At 42.3% G+C, this 23,102-nt stretch overlaps 1 protein-coding gene across 10 annotated transcripts in view; it reads right to left on the bottom strand.

Annotated features, from left to right (window-relative positions):
- Positions 1 to 23,102, bottom strand: part of FOXP1 (forkhead box P1) — a 412,016-nt gene that overhangs the window by 257,587 nt on the left and 131,327 nt on the right. Inside the window, exon 1 of one of the 10 annotated variants that reach the window (XM_070576791.1) lies at positions 10,083 to 10,515. The exons of 7 other annotated variants lie outside the window; for them this stretch is intronic. The gene's annotated coding sequence lies outside the window, so the exon portion shown is untranslated. Of the gene's footprint in view, positions 1 to 10,082; positions 10,516 to 23,102 lie in introns of those variants that run through there. 2 more of the 10 variants (XM_070576795.1, XM_070576798.1) reach the window with 2 other exon arrangements.

The raw sequence follows: 23,102 nt of genomic DNA, 5'->3' as shown, positions 1-23,102 counted from the left end.
AATCCCAGACAGAATCCTAGAGATTTAGAATGAGAGGAATAGGCAATGTGCCAAGAAGCAAAGAGTTCATACCTCAATGTTATCTCCTGCATAAAGGCCACATTCATTTCCTGGGTGATCCTTCAATTGCATGTGGAGAGAATTCCGTACTTGAGGAAGAGTTACTGAGCTCAAAGGGGAATTGGTACTTTGCCTACTTCAGAAGCATCACCTTGAAAGAGATTTCTGGGGTGGTCTAGTCTATCCTAGGTCACATCTGAAAAAGATTATGTATCTATAAAACTAACGCTAAAGGAGCTAGGTGGTTTAGCAAACTGAGATAATATAAGAGGAATCTGCTAGTATTAAAATAAAAGATGTGCCACTGTTTATTAGTAGCATTCAGTCAGCCAAATTCACATACAGTAAATCATAAGAGTTAGAGCAGGGAGGGCAAATAGATTTCACGCTAAGCACTATCAATTAGCCGAGGCTGGGTGCTCTTTAAGAGAAAGATTCATAGGCCACAGTCAGGCTTGAGGAGAAACAGTACTGTGATCAATTAGCAATGTCTGGTGTGAGAACCCGCAGCGGGGAGAAGTAGTAGCAGTTATTCCACCCATCTGCTGGCTCTCACTCTACAGGACCCCTCAACTGATGCTCCATGTCATCTCCATGGCAGTAAACAAAGCTAAAATAAACAAACATGCCTTCTCTAAGGCGGGAAGCTTGTCCGTGTCAACCAATCTCAGAAAGTGACAAAAGAGAATAGAACTGCAAACAGAAAAATGGTTTCAAATTTGTATCAAGAAAAAGGGCTTCGGATAGGATTCTGATGGAGAAGGATGCACGGATACGGAAGTCCACAGCCTACCAACAAGACTGAAATAAATGTTAAAGAACATGGTACAGTTTATGGACTAGACTCCCTGATTCCTGCGGACGCCATGAAGGACAAGAAAGGATGAGGATTTGTCCATTTTTGGAATACAACAAGGAGGGCAGCTAAGAAAACTTTTAGAACACATAAAAATGGGATCTGAAAGAGAATTTAAGGGCTTCGTACACCAAAATTCCTTTTAGCCCAAATCAAACATCATTACATGACAGAATTTCTGCCCCTTTTTTGACGGTTTGTGTTCTTAACGTTCTCCGGGATTGCAGTTATTATCTTGGGCGTTAGAGTTGCTACTAGCGTTAGCTTTTTATACCACCATCACTGACCTTTGGCAGTACAAGCTTACTTCCAGAAGGTTCAGTAGCGCTGTTTCCTTCTTGTCAATTTGGAAAGATGGAGATAGAAGAGTATGCCTCCAATTACAGGTTATTGAAATACCTTTCACAGGTATAACAGTATATAGCTACGAAAAATTTTTTTTAAAAAAAGGCTTGAACCATTAAATCAAAACACAAAAAAAATTTTTGGACAACCAGAGTATTTGCCAAACAGCAACTGAGGACAAACACCTCAAAACACAACACAGTAAAAGGAGACTACCATTCATTACATTCCAGCTCCAAAGGAATGCAATCAGCACAGTCCACCTCTGCATCTGAGACCACCTGACAAAACGGACAACCCAGGAGTACCGAGGGCTGCCCTTCCAGAACCTGGCCTTATGGAAGCACTGACAGCAATAGCACTGGGGAGGGGGCAAGGCTGCTCCTCAAAACCTTCACACTGCAAGCTGCAATGCCTACAAGAAAGTTCTGCAGCCCCACGGACATCCCCAGGAACAGCTGTTCATTGCTGTTCAGAAGATGATTTGCTGGTGGGCAGGGGTGGTGGCTCTCCCCTCTGAGGCATCTGCAAAGAAATGTTTAGGGCAGATGAGTTGAAGGCATTTTCCTCCCCAGTTATGCACAGGACAAAAGCTACCATTAACATGATTCCCCTTGTGAAGTTCAGAGAGTCGACATCAGGGCAAGTAGGGGTAAGATGATTGAAAATGGAAGCAGCGTATGGAAAATTTCAAGCAATCATCATAGCCAGGAGCCAGTGGCCCAGAGATATAAACACCCTGAAAACCAATTGATACTAATGAAGCAGCAGCTTCAAGGCAGACCAGGGCAGAGGGACGGGTGAGCATTTTCAGCACTTAATAAGTAAGTGGGCACGTTTCATGCTGGGGACTGATCTTTGCCAGGACCCAGTCTTCCTGTGGCCATCTCACATCTAATATCCTGTCCCTTGACTTCTTAAGGACCAAAAAGTAAAGTGAGATAATATCCCACTTGAATGCCTGCTTTTAACGGATGAGGTGACAGCTATAATTTCCATGTGCTCATTCCAGTGAAGCCTTCTGTCTACTCTGACGGGAAAAAAAAAAAAAATCTTAGAAAAGACTGCAGATCAACTTTCCCCAGGTTTTTAAAAACTAGCCTGAAGGTTTAGGGAAACAACTCTTAGGTTTGTAACTCACCTTTCCACAGGGGTTGGGGTTATTGGAAATTTACAATTAAAATCAAGTTTCCCCTAAATCATCTGTACAATAAATAGAATGTGGGAAACGTGTGAATCTTTAATGGATTCTGATTATGGATCCTCTTGAAAAATCAAAGCATCCTTTCACAAGGCAAACAACAGAGTTCCAAGTCAGGAACCACTGGATTTTTCTGTCTTGGGTTGAAGCCATCTATCACATTTCTTACTGGTCTAGATGGTTAAACTTTCTGAAGGCAGGGAGCCCACTGTGCCCAATAAGACAGGTACCTAATCTGTATCTGTTGAATGGTGTACATCCATATAATGTTGTCTTTCTCTTAAAAAAAACCCTATATTTACACATAAAGTTTATCTAAAGCAGGATACACATGTACTAGGTAAAGACAAGATATAAGGAGCCTATCAAAGAGAAAACTGTAACAGAAATGCCCCAGTAGGAGCCTGTGGCACCGGGGCCCCATATACCAATTCTCCCAGGTTATCAGAGCCTGGCACAGAGAGTCATCTGAGAATCTTCAAAGAATCCCATTCTCTTCTCCCTGATGACCTCTGCCAATGGAATCATTACAGCAGGTGTGCCAAGATTTACTGGCATCAAGGGTACTAGCTGGGTACAGAAACACTTTGCACGCCCAAGTTCTTTGAAATCGTGGGGTAGGTGCTGTATCCCCAGTCTGATTCGGAAGGACAAGGTGTTGAAACAACCAAGGGGATGATTTCCTTAGTGTCTTCCATGTGGAAATATTTGCCATCTGAGGCTTCATTCCCAAATAGTTCCCGAACCTCTGCTACAGGCCAGGTCCTCTGCGGAGCACCCTCACTGCAGCCCTCTATCCATTTAGGGGATAAATCTTTGGCCCAGCTCACCTGGTCTAGCAGTCATCATGTGTAGAGAGCTACAAGATGTACATTCTAGAGCCAGACTGCCTCACAGACATATAACGAGACCCACCAATGTGAGCCACACACGTAATTTTAAAATACCTACTAGCTACATTTAAAGAAGTAAAAAGAAACAGGGGAAATTACTTTTAAAAATATATTTCATTTCACCTAATATATCCAAAATATTTTAATTTCAACATGCAATCAATACAAAAGTTATTAATGAGATAGTTTAGAGTCTTCTTTTTTCTACTAAGTCTTTGAACTCCACGGTGCATTTTACACACATGGCACATCTCAATCGGGCTAGCCACACTTCAAGGGCTCAGCAGCCACATCTGGCTTATGGCTCCCATACTGGACAGCACAGGCCTAAGAGCATTACAAGAATCTGGAAAAGTTTCTGAATGTAAGGGAAAGGGATGTCATCCACACTGTTATCAATTTCCATGCCTGAAATGCGACTGCTGAGATGTGGAGCAGAGGGACCGTGCTGGGAAAGGAGTATTAGGAAAAGGAAGTGCAGAGTTTCCTTGAAATGTTCCCACTGCTTTCTCTACATGTGGCCTGCAACACGGATAGATCAGAGCATAAGCGTGAGTCTGCACACATGCACAGGGATGCACATAAACATCTACAGATCCATCTATCGAGGAATTCTACAGCTGATATTCATTCTGTCACCTGTCCAGATAAAAGCAAAAAAGACTTCAATCAAAGGGAAGAAGGGAGCATAGCATTTTCCTCCCCCAAGAAAAAAAGAATTCAACAAGGATTTAGTCTGTGTGACTGATGTGTGGTGGGGGGAGGGTAAAGAGAAGCTGGCTTCCTGCCAGGAATTTACACCACACCAAAAGACTGGGAAATTAGGAGATGACTCAGTTATTTAGAGCACACATTTTAAGTCAAAATCCCCCAAATACAAGATAAATATGAAAGGTCTTAAATAACACAGGCACTCAAAAAATAAGTTAACTATTTCAGGAGCACAAAATGCCCTCAAGCTACATATATCTCAGTGGGGAGCATGTTGTGGCGAGTAAGCGAGCGAGGGCTCTGCGGACAGGCGGGCTTGGGTTCGAAGCTCTGTTCGGTCACTTTCTACCTGTGTAAGGAAGTTTAATCTGAGGGAACATCGGTTGCCTCACGGGTAAGTAGGGACAATAATAGTTACCTTGCCCGGCCTCTAGGAGAGCGAAATATGTCAAGAGCTTAGCTGCGGCTGTTCAGTGAATATATTACAACACACACACAAGATATAGTTATACAGTATATACGTATGTGTATATACACACACACATATGCACATACACAATATAGTAATATAGTGTGTCTCTCTCTCTACAACAACAAACAGGATGGAAAAGCAGTGGCCAGGAATGAGGACTCTGGAGTTTTCCTGAAGGAGCACAAGTCTTGGCTCCAGCCCAACAGCTGTGATCTGAGGCTGCATCTGCATCGCAGCCGCCACATCTGAAAGATGAGAGTAATAGCGCCCGCCTTGAAAGGCTGTTGGGAGGATTCAACGGCATCGCCTATGACAATCACTCAGCACAGTGCCTGTCCCACAGCTGCTGCTCAATAACTGTTAGTTGTTATTATTATCAGTACACGCATTAATCAATAATCTGGGCTGAGGTGCTTCCATCTAGGATTGCTCCTGTCTAAATGCAAACACTTGCAATTGGCTCCCCCACAAGGCAGGGGCCAGAGGAAGAATGGATTGATGGGGTTTACCATCTAAACACTATCATGCACATTGAAAGGCACTATACTTCAGAAGCCATTTTTTTTCTCCTTTTCTCATTTGATGCTCACAAGCCTAGAGGAGTAAGCACACTGATTTGAATCAGGAATCATTTCTTGAATACCTACTACGTGTGAGGCATGATTCCCAGTGCTGGAAACTCAGATAAATGTTCCTGGCCTCCAGGGAGCTCATGTTCCTGGGGTACTGCATCCACTTGTTTACTCACCTTCCTAGAAGTAGGAAATCTCATAGTGGAATATTTGCTTGATTAGGGGCTTGGTCTGGACTGAGAAAGTCCATATTACTTAATAAAAATGAAAATGTTCTACACTATCACATAAAATCATTTCTCCTTTCCTATCTCCCTCAATTATGTTGAAAACAAAATGTTCCACATTTTTGAAAAATATTGGATACAAAATTATAGCCGTATACAAGTATTTTACAAGTGTGCAAGTATTGCACACTTTTGCATCCTCTAGTACTTGTGAAATTATGTGAAGGGAGCAAAAAAGCCCTTAAAGGTTTATACTTTTTGCAAAGTTTAAATTGCTAAAGAGCCTGACATCATGGCAACAGTGTGGCAGCATCTGCTTAATTCAAAAACAACTGGGAGAGAAGATGTTCACCTCCATGAAAATTTCCAAAGTTAGGCAAAAATTCCCTAATTCGGTTGTCACTGTTACCAGGCTGGGTAAGGCCCATGTGCCCTTTGCCATGGCAACATCAGGAAATTCTTGCTCGCCAAGATATTAGAAAAGGGAGCTCCTGAGAGAACTGCTTGGGGAACGGATGGAAATCAATTGGCAAAACTTGGGGTCAAGAGGTATAAAATTGGGGAACGCTTCGAAAGAAAGGGCAACACTTTTAATTCCAAGAACTGAAGATGGACACAGCCGATTACTCCTTGTTAATACTCTCCCATTCGCCGAGGAAGGAGTCTGCAGGAGAGTCAAGCAGCTTGAACTATTTTTAGGCCTATGACCCTTTTAAAAACACAGAGCTAAATTCATCCTCAGTTACACCCACTCAACTCCCACTGGCTTCAGCTCCAGCCACAGGGAGAACCTGCTCCCGAGCTAGAAGAGTTCAGTTGTGCCCTCTGCGTTCTTGGGTTCACATGGAATAACAGTGCATTGGCCAAGGCTATCAAAAGCCACACAGGGGTCTCCTGGCTCAAGGCGGGCTACCTACGGGGTCTCACATTCCAAGGACATCCCCGTCACACAACTGGATGAAACTCATGTTTTTTTGACAATCCAGGCAGAGGGGGGAGAAAAAAAAAAGAAGAAGATCCTTTTGAAAATGTCACTCTATCTCAGAATTGTTTAAAATTATAATCTCATCTATAAAAGCCCAGGTTTGGAGAACTGTAATGTGTGGGCTAAATTAAACTTTTACCTCCAACGAGCACGGAGGAATTACAATAAGGGATCACATGAGGTTCACTGTTGTTGAACGCAGCACACTTGTGACCGTGAACTACAGTATGGTGGGAAAAAAGCATCACTTATAAATCAGAGGTCCCAAGTCTGACTTGGGGGTGAGCGGAGAGCATTTGGCATCTCAAATTACTTTAACTGGGGGCCGTCTTATCCCAGGGAAAGGACACTCCGTCTCCCCTCCACCCTCTCTAATCCTTCCTTCTTAAAGGAACACTCAGCAAGATAATGAATCCTTTAAATGTTACATCTTCTGTCGTGCATTATTGTGGTGCAGAAACTCTTCACATCAAACAGTCATCAGGACTATTACAAAGTGGGCTTATAAGAGAGGGGCTGAAAAGGAGCTGTGTGAAAAGAAGTGGAAAATTAAAGCTGAAGCAGTCGAAGAAAGGGCTTAATTTACTGGCATGTACAGTATGCAAATGAGATTACTCTCAGCTTAACTGCATCATTTATGTCCATAATAACGGCATCATCATTACAGGGCTCAAATTAAATTACACCATAATTAGCATATCAAAGTGATTGGTTAAAGTTTAAAACAAATACCCAATTTTGTTAATGAACAGCTGTAATTGTCATGTACACTTCAGTGAAAACTCTCTAAACAAATATATGTTTTAGAAGAGGAAGATTTTTTTTTTTTAAGCAGACAGGTCTGCAGCAGAGGTAAATTACCTGAAAAAGAATGACATGGACTCTTCTATTAATGTTAATATATGCTGATCATTTTCAGGTAATAAAGCATTCTATCAAAACAAGGCTTCGCTTATATTTAGACACCTTCCCTGCTCCTGAATGTAACACGCCACCAGAAACCCGTTTCCACTAGCGGCAGTGATAACAAGGCAGCGGTGACCCGTCTGGAACAAGCAAAGGACATGTTCAATAACATGCTGTTACTAAGCCCCCATCATTATTGAAGAGACATCCGTGTTCAAATCGTGCCCAGTGCAAGCTGATTTTCTCCACATTCCACCCAAAAGAGGGAAGAGGGACGGAGCCAGAAAACTTGCGGAATTTATGGGGTAGACCAGAATGCTCCTAAGTTGATGACCTGATAATACATTAAACAGCCTCCAACTCAATTTCCCCTCATCGAATCGCAGCTACACAGCAATTTCAAACATGCAGTGGCAACCAGGGAAGTTTGTGCTCCTCCATCACTAAAATAAACCAGGAGCTGCAACTAGCTATTTTGTCAGTGTTGGCTGGAGCCAGCATGCACACACATTTTAGACATGCAAAACCATACACAAATAATAAGCTTGTTTTCAAGCCTTCTTGTTATCATCATTTAATGTCAGAAGAGTTTCTACACAAAAATCAATAATCTCGAGGCTCACATGCGAAAAAAAAAAAACCTCTCTGCCTGGGATTCTCCCCATTTCTTAACAACGTACCCCATATGTTCTCTGCTATATCTGTGAGAGTAACCATCCACTATGATATACAGCAAGGCAAGCCAAAATATATTTTCCCCCCAAAAAAAGCACTTTCAAATATACTTAACAAGCAAATTGAATGTCTTATTAAAATCGTATTATCTAAACAGTGTTCAAAAATTTAAAGAAAGTAGCTTTTCATTTTATTCATCGAGGAATCCATTAAAGCTTAGGCTCTGAAGTAGTATGTAAATTATGTGCCTTTCAAGGTAGAGCTAGGGCAAATTCACTCCATCAACTAATGATGAACCTCATTATGTGCAGGGAGGATTCATAATGAGGAAAGAGCCACCCGCCATTCCATGTTCTAACATAAATCCCTGTAAAATTTGAATATCTCCCCGTCTAATTAAAGGCTACTCATTCCAATCACCCCCTCCATGGCCCCAAAGTAAAAATAAACCTCTTTAAAAGCACAGACTACAGTTATATTTCTAAAGCAGCACTCGATTCTGTTTGGACTCAGAACCTTCCACTCAGATATGTTTTACGACAAGCATAATTAGCAGCTTGCTAAGATCCAAACTTTGAGGCTGTTCAAGCTCATTTTGGTTAAATACATTGGATTTCTATTTTTCAAAGAGCTTCACCTTGACGGGGCTACAGTGCATGCACAGAGACGATCTGTAGCCAAGAAACCAACACCAATGTGCGAGCGTCGTAATGATGTAAAATAAAATTCTTCGCACTTGAATTCTGTGCTGAAGCTGAAATGTTCAGAAAAAGCCAAGCACTGTGGCATGAACCCGGGTTCGCCTTTGGATGGGGACGTATTCAAATCTGCTTGGGAACAACATATTCGATTCTGGAACAAACTGCTCACTTCTAATGCGGTTTGAACTAATGAACAACTACAGCCGCCTAGCATCTCACAAGCCAAAGAACTATTCTCTCTTCTGATCACTGACTTTGATTTTTTTTTTTTAGCTGAAAACTACAGAACGCAAACACAACGTTGCCAAACATATTTATTATGATTAATAGCCTGTAATATCCTTCACTAAGGCTTAATTTGTTCTTGTTTTCAATTATGAATCTGCACCATTCTATTCCCGTTCCCTTTTCAGGTGGAGATGAATTTCTCGTGGTCTTTACTCTTTCTAATGTATGTCCACCCAGCAAGGCACAATTAGTTAAAAAACGCAAACCTCCACCTTGGCTCTAACAGAGCAATGGATTACGCAAAATTAGAGAACAAAATCATTGAGAAATAAGCGAAGGTGTCCAGGGAATTAAAGCAATTAGACCACAGGAAAAAGAAAAAGGACATATGCCAGTCACCCAAACACTCACACCTTTACATTAAAATGCAAAAGAAAAGGAAAAAATAAAATCCTAGATCCTTTATTTAATTTGGATAAACTGAATGTAGACTCCAACCAGGAAATCTCATCTGCTGCCATAAATTCAAGGATCCCCAGATGCCTGAACCCCAGTCTGGGAAGGCAACGTACACATCAGTGTGACATCAAGTGTAGAATTTCAGGAGCTAACGAGTCCATTCTCCTAAAGATGCTGCCGCTTCTTTAAGTTGCATAAAAATAAACTCCACTACATAAAAGCTGCCACAGTGCGTGCTCTCTCTTCCCCCCGCTCCAAGCATGATTTCCCCACCCCACCCCACCCCCCCTTTTAGGTCAGCCACTCATGCATTAGGAAGACATCCCTCCCAAAATAACTTGGCCCTCCCCCGAAGCACAGAGTTGAGCAACCTACCTTTGTTCTGGAGTTGCAGATAATAACAGGCAAGCCTCAAGACCATGAGGATTTGGAAAAGATCAGGAGAGTTGAAGAAAAAAAAGAAGAAGAAGAGAAACAGAAATACCACAAGTAGAGAAGAAGAATTGGAAGAAACAACAGGAAGAGCCTTCTAATGAAACTGTTGTGGCTGCCACACGGCCGGGGTGTCTGCTCTACTGTTTACACCAGTGAGTACACCTCTCTGCTCCATCTCATCCACAACTGGTGGCATTTTTCCCCCCGAATCCATGCATGACAATTAAAAGCAACTACACCTCTCCGTTTGGGAGGGGGACCACAAAAGACCTCCGCAATATTTCTTTCCAATGTCTATATCACTGATGAGCATTAGTTTGAGTGACAAAGGTCCCGGGCTAAATCAACATTCTTACCTTAATGTTCCTAGTAAAAGGCTCCAGGAAACATAACTCATGAGACATGTATGCAAAGATATGTCTCAAGGAATTAATCCAGAGCCCTCAGATGAAGTGAGAAAAAGAAGAAAAAAAAAAAAGGAAAAAAGAAAAAAGAAAATGCAGTGGCTTATTTCCAAAAAAACGCAGCTCAGCCAGGGCAGAGATGGCATAAAACAGGTTTGCATATACAGAGCTCAGTGGCAGAAGCGAGAGTTCTGTAGGATTTATTTGACACTTATTTTCCGGGAAGCCTTTTGTGGAGTTGTACCGTTTGTTTCTTATTGTCTGAGCGGCAGTTAGAAGCTTTCTCCCGGAGGGGGCCTCTCAACCCCTGGGCTTGGCCGCCTCTGACAGGGAGGTAACCATATTAGGATGTGTATGGTAAAGTAAACAATAACATAGTTGCAATGAAATGGAATTTTTTTTTTCCAGCTAATGGTGTTGGGGTCAGTCCTGTCTTTTCAGCCATTCCCACTAATTTTGTTTCCTAGTTCAAACAGGCCCTCCTCCCCGCCCCCCCACTTTTTTTTTTTTAAGTGTTAGCTGTTTCCAAAATCTGACTGTAAATTTGCCGAGAATGTTTGCAATGTAAGAAAAAGCTTTTAACATCCAAATAAAGAGCCTGCCAGTTTAATCATTAAAGGGGATGTGAATTTTCAAAGCCTAGCAAAGATCCAAGCCTCCTCCACTCACCCCCCCCACCCACCGCAATCTCTCTCCGAAGGTTAAAATTACTTGGTCATTTAAAAGTACCCTCTAAATAAATCAGATTTTTAAAGAAAGAGACCGTTACCTTCATAAAAATTCCACATTCACATACTGTGTCACTGAGGGAAGAGTCTTAACCGTTCATGCGCCTGAAAATTTATTACCTGAAATTTCTAGGATGGTTACTTTTACACGATAGAGCTCTTTCCCACTCCTCCGACCCCCCTCCCAAAAGAGAAAAAGCAAGCATAAAATACTGTTGTCAAGTCATCCTTTAGAAATGAGCTAATCAAACAAAACACAACAAGATTGAGTTCCCGAGATATGACATATTTAAGAAAAGTTCTGCAGCTCCAAAGACAACAATAAAAAGTAAGGCTGCGTTCTGGCCACTGTCACTCAGGATGAGATTGCCCCTGCCAGCAGTGGGGGAAAACATGTCCCTCCAAGGTCAGGGCTGGCTGAGGAGGACAGCAGGGCGGCCGAGGACCACAGAGAGCGGAGCTGGAGAGAGTGGAGCAGCGAGAGCCAGCCTGGACCCCAACGCTGAGCCAGCTTCCACGGCTTCATCCCCTAGGTGTGAGAGCTGTGGCTGCGCCTCAGAGATCTGTCCAAAGGAGGGTGTTTAAATAGTGGCCAGCCCTCGGTGTGCAAGAAGGGGAGGAGGGCCACAGCGCTGCTGCCAGCGAGAACCCCAGAAACCAGCCCTGCACCAGGCATCGAAGCAAAACGCACTGTGAGCAAAAGGGCACCGGCGGCGGAAGAAATGATACTTGCAATTAAGAATGAAGCCGGGCTGATGGAGCAAATAAAATGCAGCACATGGCCCTGGCAAAACTTGCAGGGCTCAGGAAAAGAGTGCCTCCCCAGCCCGGAACCCCTGGGCTGGCCTCTCAACTGCCTTGGTTCTTATCAGATCCATATCATACAGAAACCTAAAACCCCTGCAACTCATGTTTTATTAAAACATGTTTAGCATTCTTCTTAAAGATAGGTTTGAACCCCAAATACCCATGAAATTAAATCTCCTATGCCACTTATCTGCACTGCTGGGCAAAAACTAAAGTTGAGCTAAACAGAGAGATAGCAAAATCAATAAATCACACGAAACAAGTAGCAGTTCAAAAGTTCAAAGATATGATGGCCAGTTCAGTGCGTCTTAGCACTCACCCAATAATAACTCGTCTCCGTCACTCCTCATAGTATAGACAATTTCATGGCATCATTTTCATTAGCCTGTCTCATGGAAAATTGCTAGCTATTTATGTATACGCTAAAATAAATTAGCCATTTCATCGAGCAGTGTGATTCTTATAAAATACATTAACACAATACTCGATTTTCCAGTTGGAGTAAATAAATAAATCAATAAATTCAATACAGGGTGATTCTTTTATTGTGGCACTACAGCTCTCAGCGTAAGTGTTTTTATTGGGTTTATTTGTTTCAATAAAAATTGAAATGGGCCAGTGATCTCAGAGCTAGCATCTTAAAAAAAAATCTATCCAATATTTGGGAAAGTATTGTGCGGAACACTCAAACTTATAATTTTATTCAAAAATCATTTTCATTTTGATTATTATTCCGCAACTCAATTTGGATGGGAAATTTCACAAAGGGAAAGGGGGAATTCTGCCAGGTCTTTGACTCTAGTGGCGTTTCTGTGCTACAGACCCATCTGGGGGTGGGCCTTCTCAGAGACAGGGGCGCTTCGCTGAGCTGCGACCTTCTGCCTGGAATGTGCCTCTTCTCTGGACAGGGAGAAACGACAGTGGGACAAGTGCCAGATGGCCTCTTCTGTCACACCTTACGGAATGCCATTGATTGTGGCTCGGAGAAGGCCATTTACTCCAACCTCTGGGGGAAAGACTGGGGTATCATGACTGCAAGAAAGGAGAAGTGTGCTGATGCTGTAAATAAAATCAGGCCGAGGGCCTGCACACAGCTCTGCAGGCGAAATGGAGACACCACCAGGCATGAGATTCTCCCCAAGTCACCAGTGCAGTTCAAATCAAAGGAGAACAGGAGCGTGGATATCCGTTGTTTTTGCCTGCCCAACACCCACGCTCCTCTTCCTCTGATAACCCCAGCCTGATTTTTCTTGGGGAAATGCCCCATTCCTCACTCTCAGTCCCTGTGGTTTACGGGTGGTTGACCCATCTCCCAGCTCCGGAGGGTAGAGCCATAAACCAAGTCTGACCAATCAGTGTGTTGGCCCCACTGATTGGCTGATGGAGGACATGTCCCAAACCAGAATGACACTCAACCTCTGGTATTCGGTAGCAACTATTGGGAGAGAGAGAGACTGTCCTTTTGCTGGGCTTTTGAAAGTTTTAAGAACATGGATTGGGCCTGTCCCCACAAAAAGATAGCTGGCTGAAAGGGGCTAGGACACAGCAACTCAGAGGTGATCACAAGCGTAGGACAGGTTTCTAACAATGCCCACAGAGGGCTATCCTACTCCTGGACGTTTCAATTACGTGAGCCAGTGAAATTTCCTTATTTGCTTAGCCAGCTGGAGTTGGCTTTGGGCTATTTGCAACCAAAAGGTGCAATACAGGAACTCAAAATAGGTCTGTGTTCTATTAGCAGATCTCCAGCTCTACAATACACATTAGCCTTTATGGGAAAGCAAACCAACTAAAAACACACAAACCAACAATCTCCCATAGCTAATCCTCAAAATCTGTAGACCTCATGTATCCTATGCAACCTGGTCATCAGCCTATGTTCTCTGTTGTGCTAACGATGGAAAGTGTCAGAAGGGTATGTCAGGACCCACAGTCAGAAAGAACTCAAGATGATCTCAAAGAAAACGAAACCAGAGATCTAAGACAATTCCAGACTGAAGTCAAATATAGACTTTTTAAACTCTCGTCTCTAGGCCTCTGGTGGCGGTGATTCAGGTCAGGGATGGCCCAACTCATCAGTTTAGGTGAACAGCCAATTGGCTCACACAGCAGCCTCAAATTTCCCGACCTGATTCAAGAACAAGAGGTGAAGATCTGGTTCTTTCATCCTCTGACAGAAATTGTGCTGGGGATGTGGAGGCAGGATGGAGCAGTCCTTAGTCACTGATCACAAATAACCAGTGAGGGGTCAGGAAGGAGAAAGGGCTGAGCAGGTTCCTGAAAACAGGTCAACACAAACTTGCCAGCCCCAATACTTTCTCAATCCCTTTTGCAGATCCATTGACACTGGTATAAAAATTTCTACTAGTCCGACCAAATATTCTTATCTGCAGCCTCAATCTGCTGGACACACTGTAAAATTATTCTAGAAGATACAAATATGCTAATATGACAAGTGTTATAGCTAAACTTCTCTGCATAATACTGATAGAAAGGAAAGGTGACAAATTCACAAATCATCCTTTAGTTTTACTCCTATGTTGTTTCTTTAATCATTATAAAAATTCCCACTTATTGAATATCTAACTGAAGCAGAACACAATATATTTGTCATGGAATTCTTACAATATTCTTCCCATTTCACAGATACGGCAAACTGAGACTCAGGTTAAATGATTTACACAAGGTCACAAAGTGAGTAACGGGCAGAGTGAGATTTCAATTCAGGCCAGTCAGCATGCAAAATCCATGGGCTGCTTTATCCCTGTCCTCGTCCCTTCTTGTCCTCATTCTCATGAGTTCAGTTTTTCATTATAATTTGCCATTAATTCTTAAATCCCTAAGGCCTAACACCAACTCCAAGTGTATAAGAGATAACCAGTAAAAACACACAAACATATCTTCACAAAATTCAACACATTTTATGAAGGAAACCGACATGAGTCAAGGATGATAAAATAATGGCAGAGTCTGGGGGAATCTATTTAAAAGGATCTTAGAATAAGTGGGGTGGAGGGGTGAGGTCCTCCCTGGTTGCAGCCCAGCCAGACTGACAACCCAGGGTCCTGATTCCTCCACGGGCAGGAGAGGACCCCAGATCAATACAGTCAGCCTTTCTTGGGACTAGGAACCATAGTAACACAAACAATAACAACACGACAGTAATAGAAGCCACGGATGACTTTATTCTTAATATGCCAGAGACTGTACTAATCACTTCACATGCATTTTCTCACTTAATCTTTAAAACAACCCTATAAGATGCGTACTATTACTGTTTCATAAATGAGGAGACCAAGGCTCAGATAAGTTAAGTAACCTGCTCTTGCCCACACAGCAGCTAAGTGGAGCCCAGATCTGAACCTGGCTCTGGTTGGGACACCTGATTCTTGGTATGTCACATTGGCATCCACCTGCTGCCAAGAAGGATAGTCAGCATGAACCCCGGTTTCTCACAGTGATGTCCTAGCTACTCATGCTGGCCGGGAACGGAAGGACAATCCACTCCACTCCATTACGATTTAGATGGTTGTCTCCACTCGGTTTGCAGAAAGTGGGACAGTAAGAAGGGGAGAAGGCAGAGGAAGGAGGGGAACCAACACCATGGCCCCCTTAGTTCTCCAGCCTCAGCTGCAATGGCGTCAGCTGGACTCCCCATGGAGCTCAATGGATTGTCTCTTGCCTCTAACTAGGGCCACGGGACTTGGGACAAGTCTTTTCCAGACTTAATCTTAAGTTTTCACCCTAGTTCACACCCATATTATATCAAAACACAGCCTACCTGAAATCTTGGTAGTGGGAACTGCTTTAAAACGCCACCTGAGGAGCGGGGGCCACAAGGGTCCACCCACCCGGGAGAGGAGAATTTCTCAGTCACAGCACTACTGACATTTTGGGCCAGTAACTCTTCATTGTGGGAGCTCTCCTGTGCATTGTAGGATGTGAACAGCTTTCCTAGATGCCAGTAGCAACACCACCACCCCAGATGTGACCACCGAAAACATTTCCAGATATTGCCAAGTGTTCCCTGGTGGGGCAAATCGCTCCTGGTTGAGAACCACCCACCAAGAGAAATATTGCCCGATAGGACTTTCTGTGAAGATGGAAATGATTCAGACCTACACTATCCAATGGAGTAGCCACTGGCCATCTAAGGCTACTGAGCACTTGAAACATGGCTGGTGCAACTGAGGAACTTTATTATTCAATTGATGTCATTTTAATTAATTTAAATTTAAACAGCAACACATATCCAGTGGCTACTGTATCTTGGACTGTGCAGTTTTAGAAGCATCACAAAATTTCCATACTCAGGAGAATCCAATCCTTAGCAGATGGATATTTGGCTCCAGGTTCGAGATTCTATACATTAATTTCTTAATTAAAAAGTTTATTTTCTTCTCATCGGAAACCAATAAACTAAAATTTAGTGGGTTTGGTCATGACTCTTTAAAAACTCCATTCTTACTCTGAATCTTTTCTTCTAATATTTATAAAAATTTTCACATAAATTCTAATCATGGTTTTTATTAGGATTGTACATTTATTTAATTGTATAGTTCAGGTGAGAGATTTATGCTTGCGGATTGGAACCAAGTGCACCCTTTAAGAAGCCAGTTGCAAAATACTTTTTTTCATGTCAAAGAAAGTACTTGCTCCTCCCTTTGCAACACATTGCCTGTGAACTGGGTCTGAGGAGACAGCAGCTAGAGACAGTGCTCTGTTCTACCAACTCAAATCACTCACACCACTTGGAACGAGAGGCACATTATGAAATGCTTCTGAAACAGTAACATTTCTTCATTCTGTCCCTCCCTTGAAAACTGCAAACTACACACATTAAGGGGGAGCTTTTCCCTGTAGCTCAAAGTGTGATGAATTTTTCAGTTTAGGGTTAAAGATGAAACTGATGTAACAAAGTAACAGTAAACCCAGCCCCATGACATTATAAATACATCACAGCTGTCAGTATGTTCTTTCACAAGGGGCAAATACAGAAGCGAAGATCATTTTGGGGGGAGGGCAGTCACACCCAACACCATGAGCAGGGCGTGAAACATCCAGAACTATGGCTTTGAGCAGGAAGCTGAGCCATCTACAAAATATTTCTTGGGTGATCTACAGAGAGGTTGAGATGGGATAAAGCCTGATGATGAAGAAAGTAAACAAAGAGTGTTTGAGTTACCCACCCTCTCTTGATACAAAGAAATTCAGCTTTAGCAATAATGTGGGAATCCAGAAATACATTGTCATCCTAAATAAAACTGAAAACAGTAACATTCATATCCTTTGCTAGGCATCATCTAGATTTTAGGTTGACCTTAGCTGGTCAAGTATGAAGTGTTACAACACCCGATCCCAACTCCTTCCCTCACTCCTCCTTCTCTTCAAGCTGAAAAAAATGAGATGCTCCTCTTCCCTGCTTTCTCTGCAGTTAGGGATAGACATCTAACTTAGTTCTGGCCAAAAGATAGAAAAGGGAAATGCTTGAAAATATTTTTCCTCTTTGATTAGAGGAAAGAGATATAAAGAGAGAATTTTCTCTCTCTCACTGTCTTGCCTCCCCCCTCCTACTTTGTGCCTTTAAATGCAACTGTGTAGAAAGGTGATGCCTGGAGCTTTAGCAGCCATCTTGTGGCCATGAGGGAAAAGTGAAAAGAATCACAGATATGCCAACCCAGCAATCAGGTATTATTCAAGTGCTGTACCAATCTTGGGGCTGCCTACTTTCAGACTTCTGAGCAAGTAAATGATAAATATCCTTATATTTTCATCCACCATTAGTGAGATTTTCTGTTACTAATAGGTGAACACATGCTAATTGATATATCCTAAATCCCAGGAATGACAAGAGAAAAATCACTTCCTTGAGGGAACTAGACTAATCAAAGTGTAATTAGCCAATTCTCCTGGTATCTAAGATGGTTCCCTTGTCATTTGAGAGACTGTCACTGAAGAAAGAGGAAAAACACCATCACCTCATATCCACTGTGTGCCAACTCTGTGCAAGGCTTCTACCAAAGCGATTTACTTATGCTACCCTCACCCAGTCTCCAACCACTCCACATGGTAGGCACGATGATCATCCCAATTTTTTTTTAAAGGTATGATTTATTTTTTTTTTAAATTTTGGTGAGGAAGATTGACCCTGAGCTAACACCTGTTGCCAATCTTCCTCTTTTTTTTTTTTTCTTTTCTTTTTTTTTTCCTTCCCAAAGCCCCGGTACACAGGCGTACATCCTAGTTGTAAGTCCTTCTAGTTCTTCTATGTGGCATGCTGCCACAGCATGGCTTGATGAGTGGTGTATAGGTCTGGGCTCAGGATCTGAACTGGTGAACCCCGGGCCACCAAAGCAGAGCACACAAAGTTAAACACAATGCCACTGGGCCGGCCCCCAATTATCCCAATTTTTGAGGAGAAGAAACAGAAGCAGAGAGAGGTGAAACAAAATGTCCTAGGCCAACAGCTATCACAGAAAACTTGGCCACCAGTAGGGAAATGGTTACATGCATGGCCCCAACTGCAACATGTGGACAACCCCAACTGAGTGACAAACGTTTCTTGTTCTAACACAAAACTGTAGCAGCCTGGGTTCAGAGCACAGGCCACACACAGTCATATGAGCTGTGCCTTGGTGAAAGGATTCTTTGGCTCATCCTGCAATGGATAAGAATGTTCCCTGAGAGGTGACAGCAGCATCCACACGGAAGTCACCATCCGAGCAGGCAAAGATGTCACTTTAGTGCTGTTTATCTCCGTGCCCTGGATGGAATGGGATAAAGCCAGCCACACGTAGTGCTCATGGATTCCCCCAATGTTTTATCACGGAAGTAAAAGAAAGGTAAAAATAAACTTCTGGGGAAGTTGTAAAAAGGAAACATAGGTTAGGAAAAAATAGCTTGGAAATATGGGGAGGCAGGTTAGCGTAGTGGATGCATGCAACATATACATAGGTGTGAGGAGCGTGGCATGGCAAGGTGGCATGCAGCTTAGGGTAATGAAAAACCATTAGCCAGCCTGGCTTTATAACTCCTGGCTGTGTGATCTTGAGTTACTAGCTTGACCTCTCTGAGCTTCAGGTTTCCCATCAATAATATGGAAAGAATAGAAGTATTTGACCTTTTTACGTTGTGGTGAGAATTAAATGAGAAGATACCTGTCAAAGTTCTGACCTAGTACATAGTAAGTGCTCAATAATTGTTAACTATCATCATCATCATCAATATTGAATGATAATGAATTCAAAATGACTGCGAAGTGTCTAGCATAGTACTCGGCATGTACTAGGTACTCAATAAATGTCCATTCCTTGGTTTTCCCCGTCTCGAATCCCTCTACAAATAACTAAAGATTTACTTCTGATGTGATGCACCTATTACAATTTTTTAAAATATTAATGAATTCACCCGACTAAAATGGTGCTGGACTTCATGTTATGGTTGAGAGACAGATAATCAGAGCAACAGCGGATATATGCCTGCACAATAAACATGTTAAATGAAAAAAAGGCAGAAAAGTATGTGCTCCCTGAAAAATGTTAACACATGTAACATTAACATTCATATATTTTCATACGGAAATATGGAAATTGGAGGAAAAGGCATTACTTTTTTCAAAAGATAAAAAAGATAAGAATGATCCAATTTCCACCCTCTTGAAATGGTTTTCTAACAGTTGCTAATTTGTCAACCACGTAAATGGCAACAGATCTATAAGAAATAAAAAATTTTCTAAACATTTAACTACCCTAACCTCCACGCCCTTAATAAGTCACTGTTTACTATTTTTCCTCCTCCCTAACTTCCTCTTCTCACGGGGAATAAATGCTTCCCCCTGGTTTCCACCCTACCTTTCTCTTCCCAATAATATCTCAGGGGAAATCTTTAAGCCCCTATGGTGAGACTACAATCTACAGATGGTTTGGGAACACCGAAGTAAATAACCCATTAAGAGTCATGATCACTGGGCTGGCCTCAAACACAGAGGTTTTGTGGCCTGGCGTTTGCTAAAAAGTTTTTTCTTTTTGGTTGGCTAGCCTCACGGAGCCCTGTGAATGCCAGGACTTATGATAAGCAATGACATACTTAACTGTTACATATTAATGTTCCTGATAATGCAATCTTTCATTTGGGTGATTTACAAGTCCCTCTAGTCCGACTTACAGTTGGATATACACTGAATGCTTCATCAATCATAACCATTTTTATTCTCCATCTTGTGCAAAAAGACTAGAGAAGGTGAATTTCAACTACACACTGAAGAGGGCTTTGCCATTAGCCCTGAAAAATTCCTCTCTTGTCATTTATCCATTGCATTCCCACAGCTCCTGCCTAAGCAATCTATTCACCTGCATCTTTCACTACAGCAGATCTTATCCATGGCGTAAAGGGAAATCCAGGTTTGTACCTCTTCCGTACGGCCAAATCGGCCCTGTCTCAGAGAGAGAAGAAAGCATTTCTCACTTATGAACTCGACAAAATGCCCAGCATCTCAACATTTGAAAGACTTGTGAACAAGAAGCTTGAGAAGGTCACAGAAGCTTGGATTAAACTTAAAGGAGGATTTGGAACAAACTCATCTCAAGAACCAATGAGTCAGTGATCATACTGCCCCCAATAAAGGCACTTGAAAGAAACTGTACCTCCTTTCCATCCGTGTAAGGGCTTGTCATAGTTTCATGGCCAAAATCTTCCCACAATTAACCTTGGGCCTACAGATCAGGAGGCAAATCAAAACGGAGGGCGTGATCAAAGCAGTCACTGTCCAGCGTGGCCGGATCCTAGACAACTGCAATTATCTCCTAAAGGAGAAACACACGCCTCTTCTGGGTAAGCATGTAAGAGCCCCTTATCCATCTTGCATTATCCTCATGTGCCACACCCAAATAAATGCAATTAAAAACACATAAAAATTTGTCCCCCAAAAACATGTTGCTTGGAGTGGGGGAGAACAAAGCCTATCCCTCTAAATTTTTTTTTAATCTAACACATATCCAATATTTATATTCTGATTTTATGACCTCTCTTCACTTTTCTCCTCTTAAACTCTCTCATCTTAACAATCTCCTTTTAGGCTAATAAATTTATGTTTTGATTCCTGGGTCGTTTACAGGTTGACTCCTCGAGGCAAGGGAGCACTGGATTATTGGAATTCAGTGCGGAGATGCTTCCAGGGTAAGGGTTCCCTGTTTATTAGCAGAAGAAATGCATCTGACTAATTTGACTTGTAAGTCTGATAAAATCTCCCCGGAAAAACTGATTCTATTACGATGAATACTCCTTCGAGGTGAAAAATGAGAAATATACACATTGGGTTTTATTATATATTAATTCTAACAGGGTCTGAAACGAAACTCGAGTAAGCCATCTTTTAGATGTTGGAAAACGGCAAACTTCCCCGCAAACTACACGTGAGAAGTAATTAAAGTAAATGAACATGAAATTAAACAGCACCCCCATAAAGTAGGATATAAAAGTAAAGATTATTAGGGGAAAAAAAGATTGTCTTCCCGCTCTATATTAATCTCATGAATTGTGCATTTACTCTATTTCTCTTTTATTATTTGATGATGGGTTTTTAGAGCTTGGGTTTTATTAGGACTTGCTGGAGAAAGGTCTTCAGTAGTAAGCTAGTTACAGGTCTGGGTCTGTTATTACATCTTTCACAGTAACTTAAACACTGGATGAAGCTACACAAGATAAAGGTGGGCTCATCAAACTTGCTGTGATGCAAAACTGGAAGTTTCCTGATACCGTCAGTGACAGAGTCACCATCCTGGCTGGAAAGACAGACTAAAGCTACAAAAGGTGGGGCTTTATTTATAGAGCAAAACTCTGCACCTCTCTCCAATAAACTCTACTATTCATTAGAATTCTGGGATAGCTGGTATTTGTTGAATTTGGGGGAGCTATCCAGAATCTATTCTCACTCCGTTTTCCTTTGGGGAATTACCTTTTTCCCCAATTGTTGCAAGCAGGGTGGGACTCCTCAACCAAGGTCCCCTGCCCTCTTATAGCAACGGGGTAGACACGTGACACAAACTAGGCCCCTCTGATTCATCTAAGCAGACTGGTGTAAGGAGAGAAAAATATTTGGGGAGCAATGATTTCAGCAGTGATGGTGACAAGCTGTTCAATTCATTCAAGTTGCCTGTATACTGGAATTGTCCTGCTTGCTATCCTTTCCCAAACTTCTGTCTGTTCTATGAGCTACTGGCTATTCCTCCAAAAAATCCTTTCCCTTTAGGTTAATCTCTGTTGCTTGCAACCAAAGAACTCAACCAATACGTTGGGGAGATCCTTGCCTGACACTGGTTCACAGGAGGAAGCTGAGCTGACTGAATTCGAGTTCAAGATAATTCACAATATGTGATACGGTGCCCCTATATGTTATATGTGGCTGTTCCTAAATTCAACATAAAATTTTGGCCAATGCTTATTAAAAAAAGACCAGTGTCCAAATCTGAAAATCAGGAATCTTCTTTCCAGTTTTCTGCAGTACAGTTTTAGAGATATTAAAAAAATATGGAATGGATAAAAAGAAGATGTGAGTAAACAGAGGAAGTTTCCAGGATGCGGAAAGATGAAGAAATTGAGCCATGTGAGTATCTGTTGAAGGGAGGTGGATTCTTACTCTGGACTTCCAGGAGCCACAGCAAACTGGTTGGCAGATGCAAACTTGACAATCAACACAAAATATCTAGCTGCCTTGATGTACAGTAGGCCCTCAACAAAATGATAATTATTACTGCTGTGCTTAATAACATCCGTGGAGCACACACTAGATATCTAGCTAGTGTGCTCTAGGGCACATAAAAATAAGTTACACAGGTTCTTCCCTTCAGGCAAGAATTTGCGGCTTTCAATTCTGAAAAGAACACAATAAAATACAGAGCAGACTTGAACAAAGGTTATAATGAAATACAAACACACACTTGTGGGAGCCCAGACAAAGGAGTGAGTCACACAGCCTGGGTTAAATTGAAAAGGCTTCAGAGAAGTGATATGCGAGCCAAGCCTTGAAGGATGAGTAGGATGTTAATAGGTAGAGGAGTGGGGGGAGGGAGAGAAGAGGATTGGCATCGAAAGCTAAAGGAAGCAATAACATGAGCTGCACAAGGTCAAGGGCAGGGCATAAACGGGGTAGACTAAGTGGTCTCATGTAAGCTCCCCAAGGCCAGGGACCAAGTTGGAATCTATCACTCGTGTCTATCCTTAACTCCCAGAAGAGAGCCAGTCCCACAAGAGGCACCCGGTCATTCTGTGGAAGGCTAGACTAGAGGGACAGAAGATGGACAGAATAGGGTCAGGGTATGAAGGGCCTTGAAAGCCATGCTAAGGAGCCAAGTCTTCATTCTACTGTTAGGAAGGCAATGGCAGAAAAACAGAAAGCAGGAGAGAGACTTTAGAGGCTAAATAAACAGAATTTGGCAACTGG

Source organism: Equus przewalskii, chromosome 15, assembly GCF_037783145.1.
Source record: "Equus przewalskii isolate Varuska chromosome 15, EquPr2, whole genome shotgun sequence".
Lineage (NCBI taxonomy): Eukaryota > Metazoa > Chordata > Mammalia > Perissodactyla > Equidae > Equus > Equus przewalskii.
This window is presented reverse-complemented; position numbering and strand designations above follow the sequence as displayed.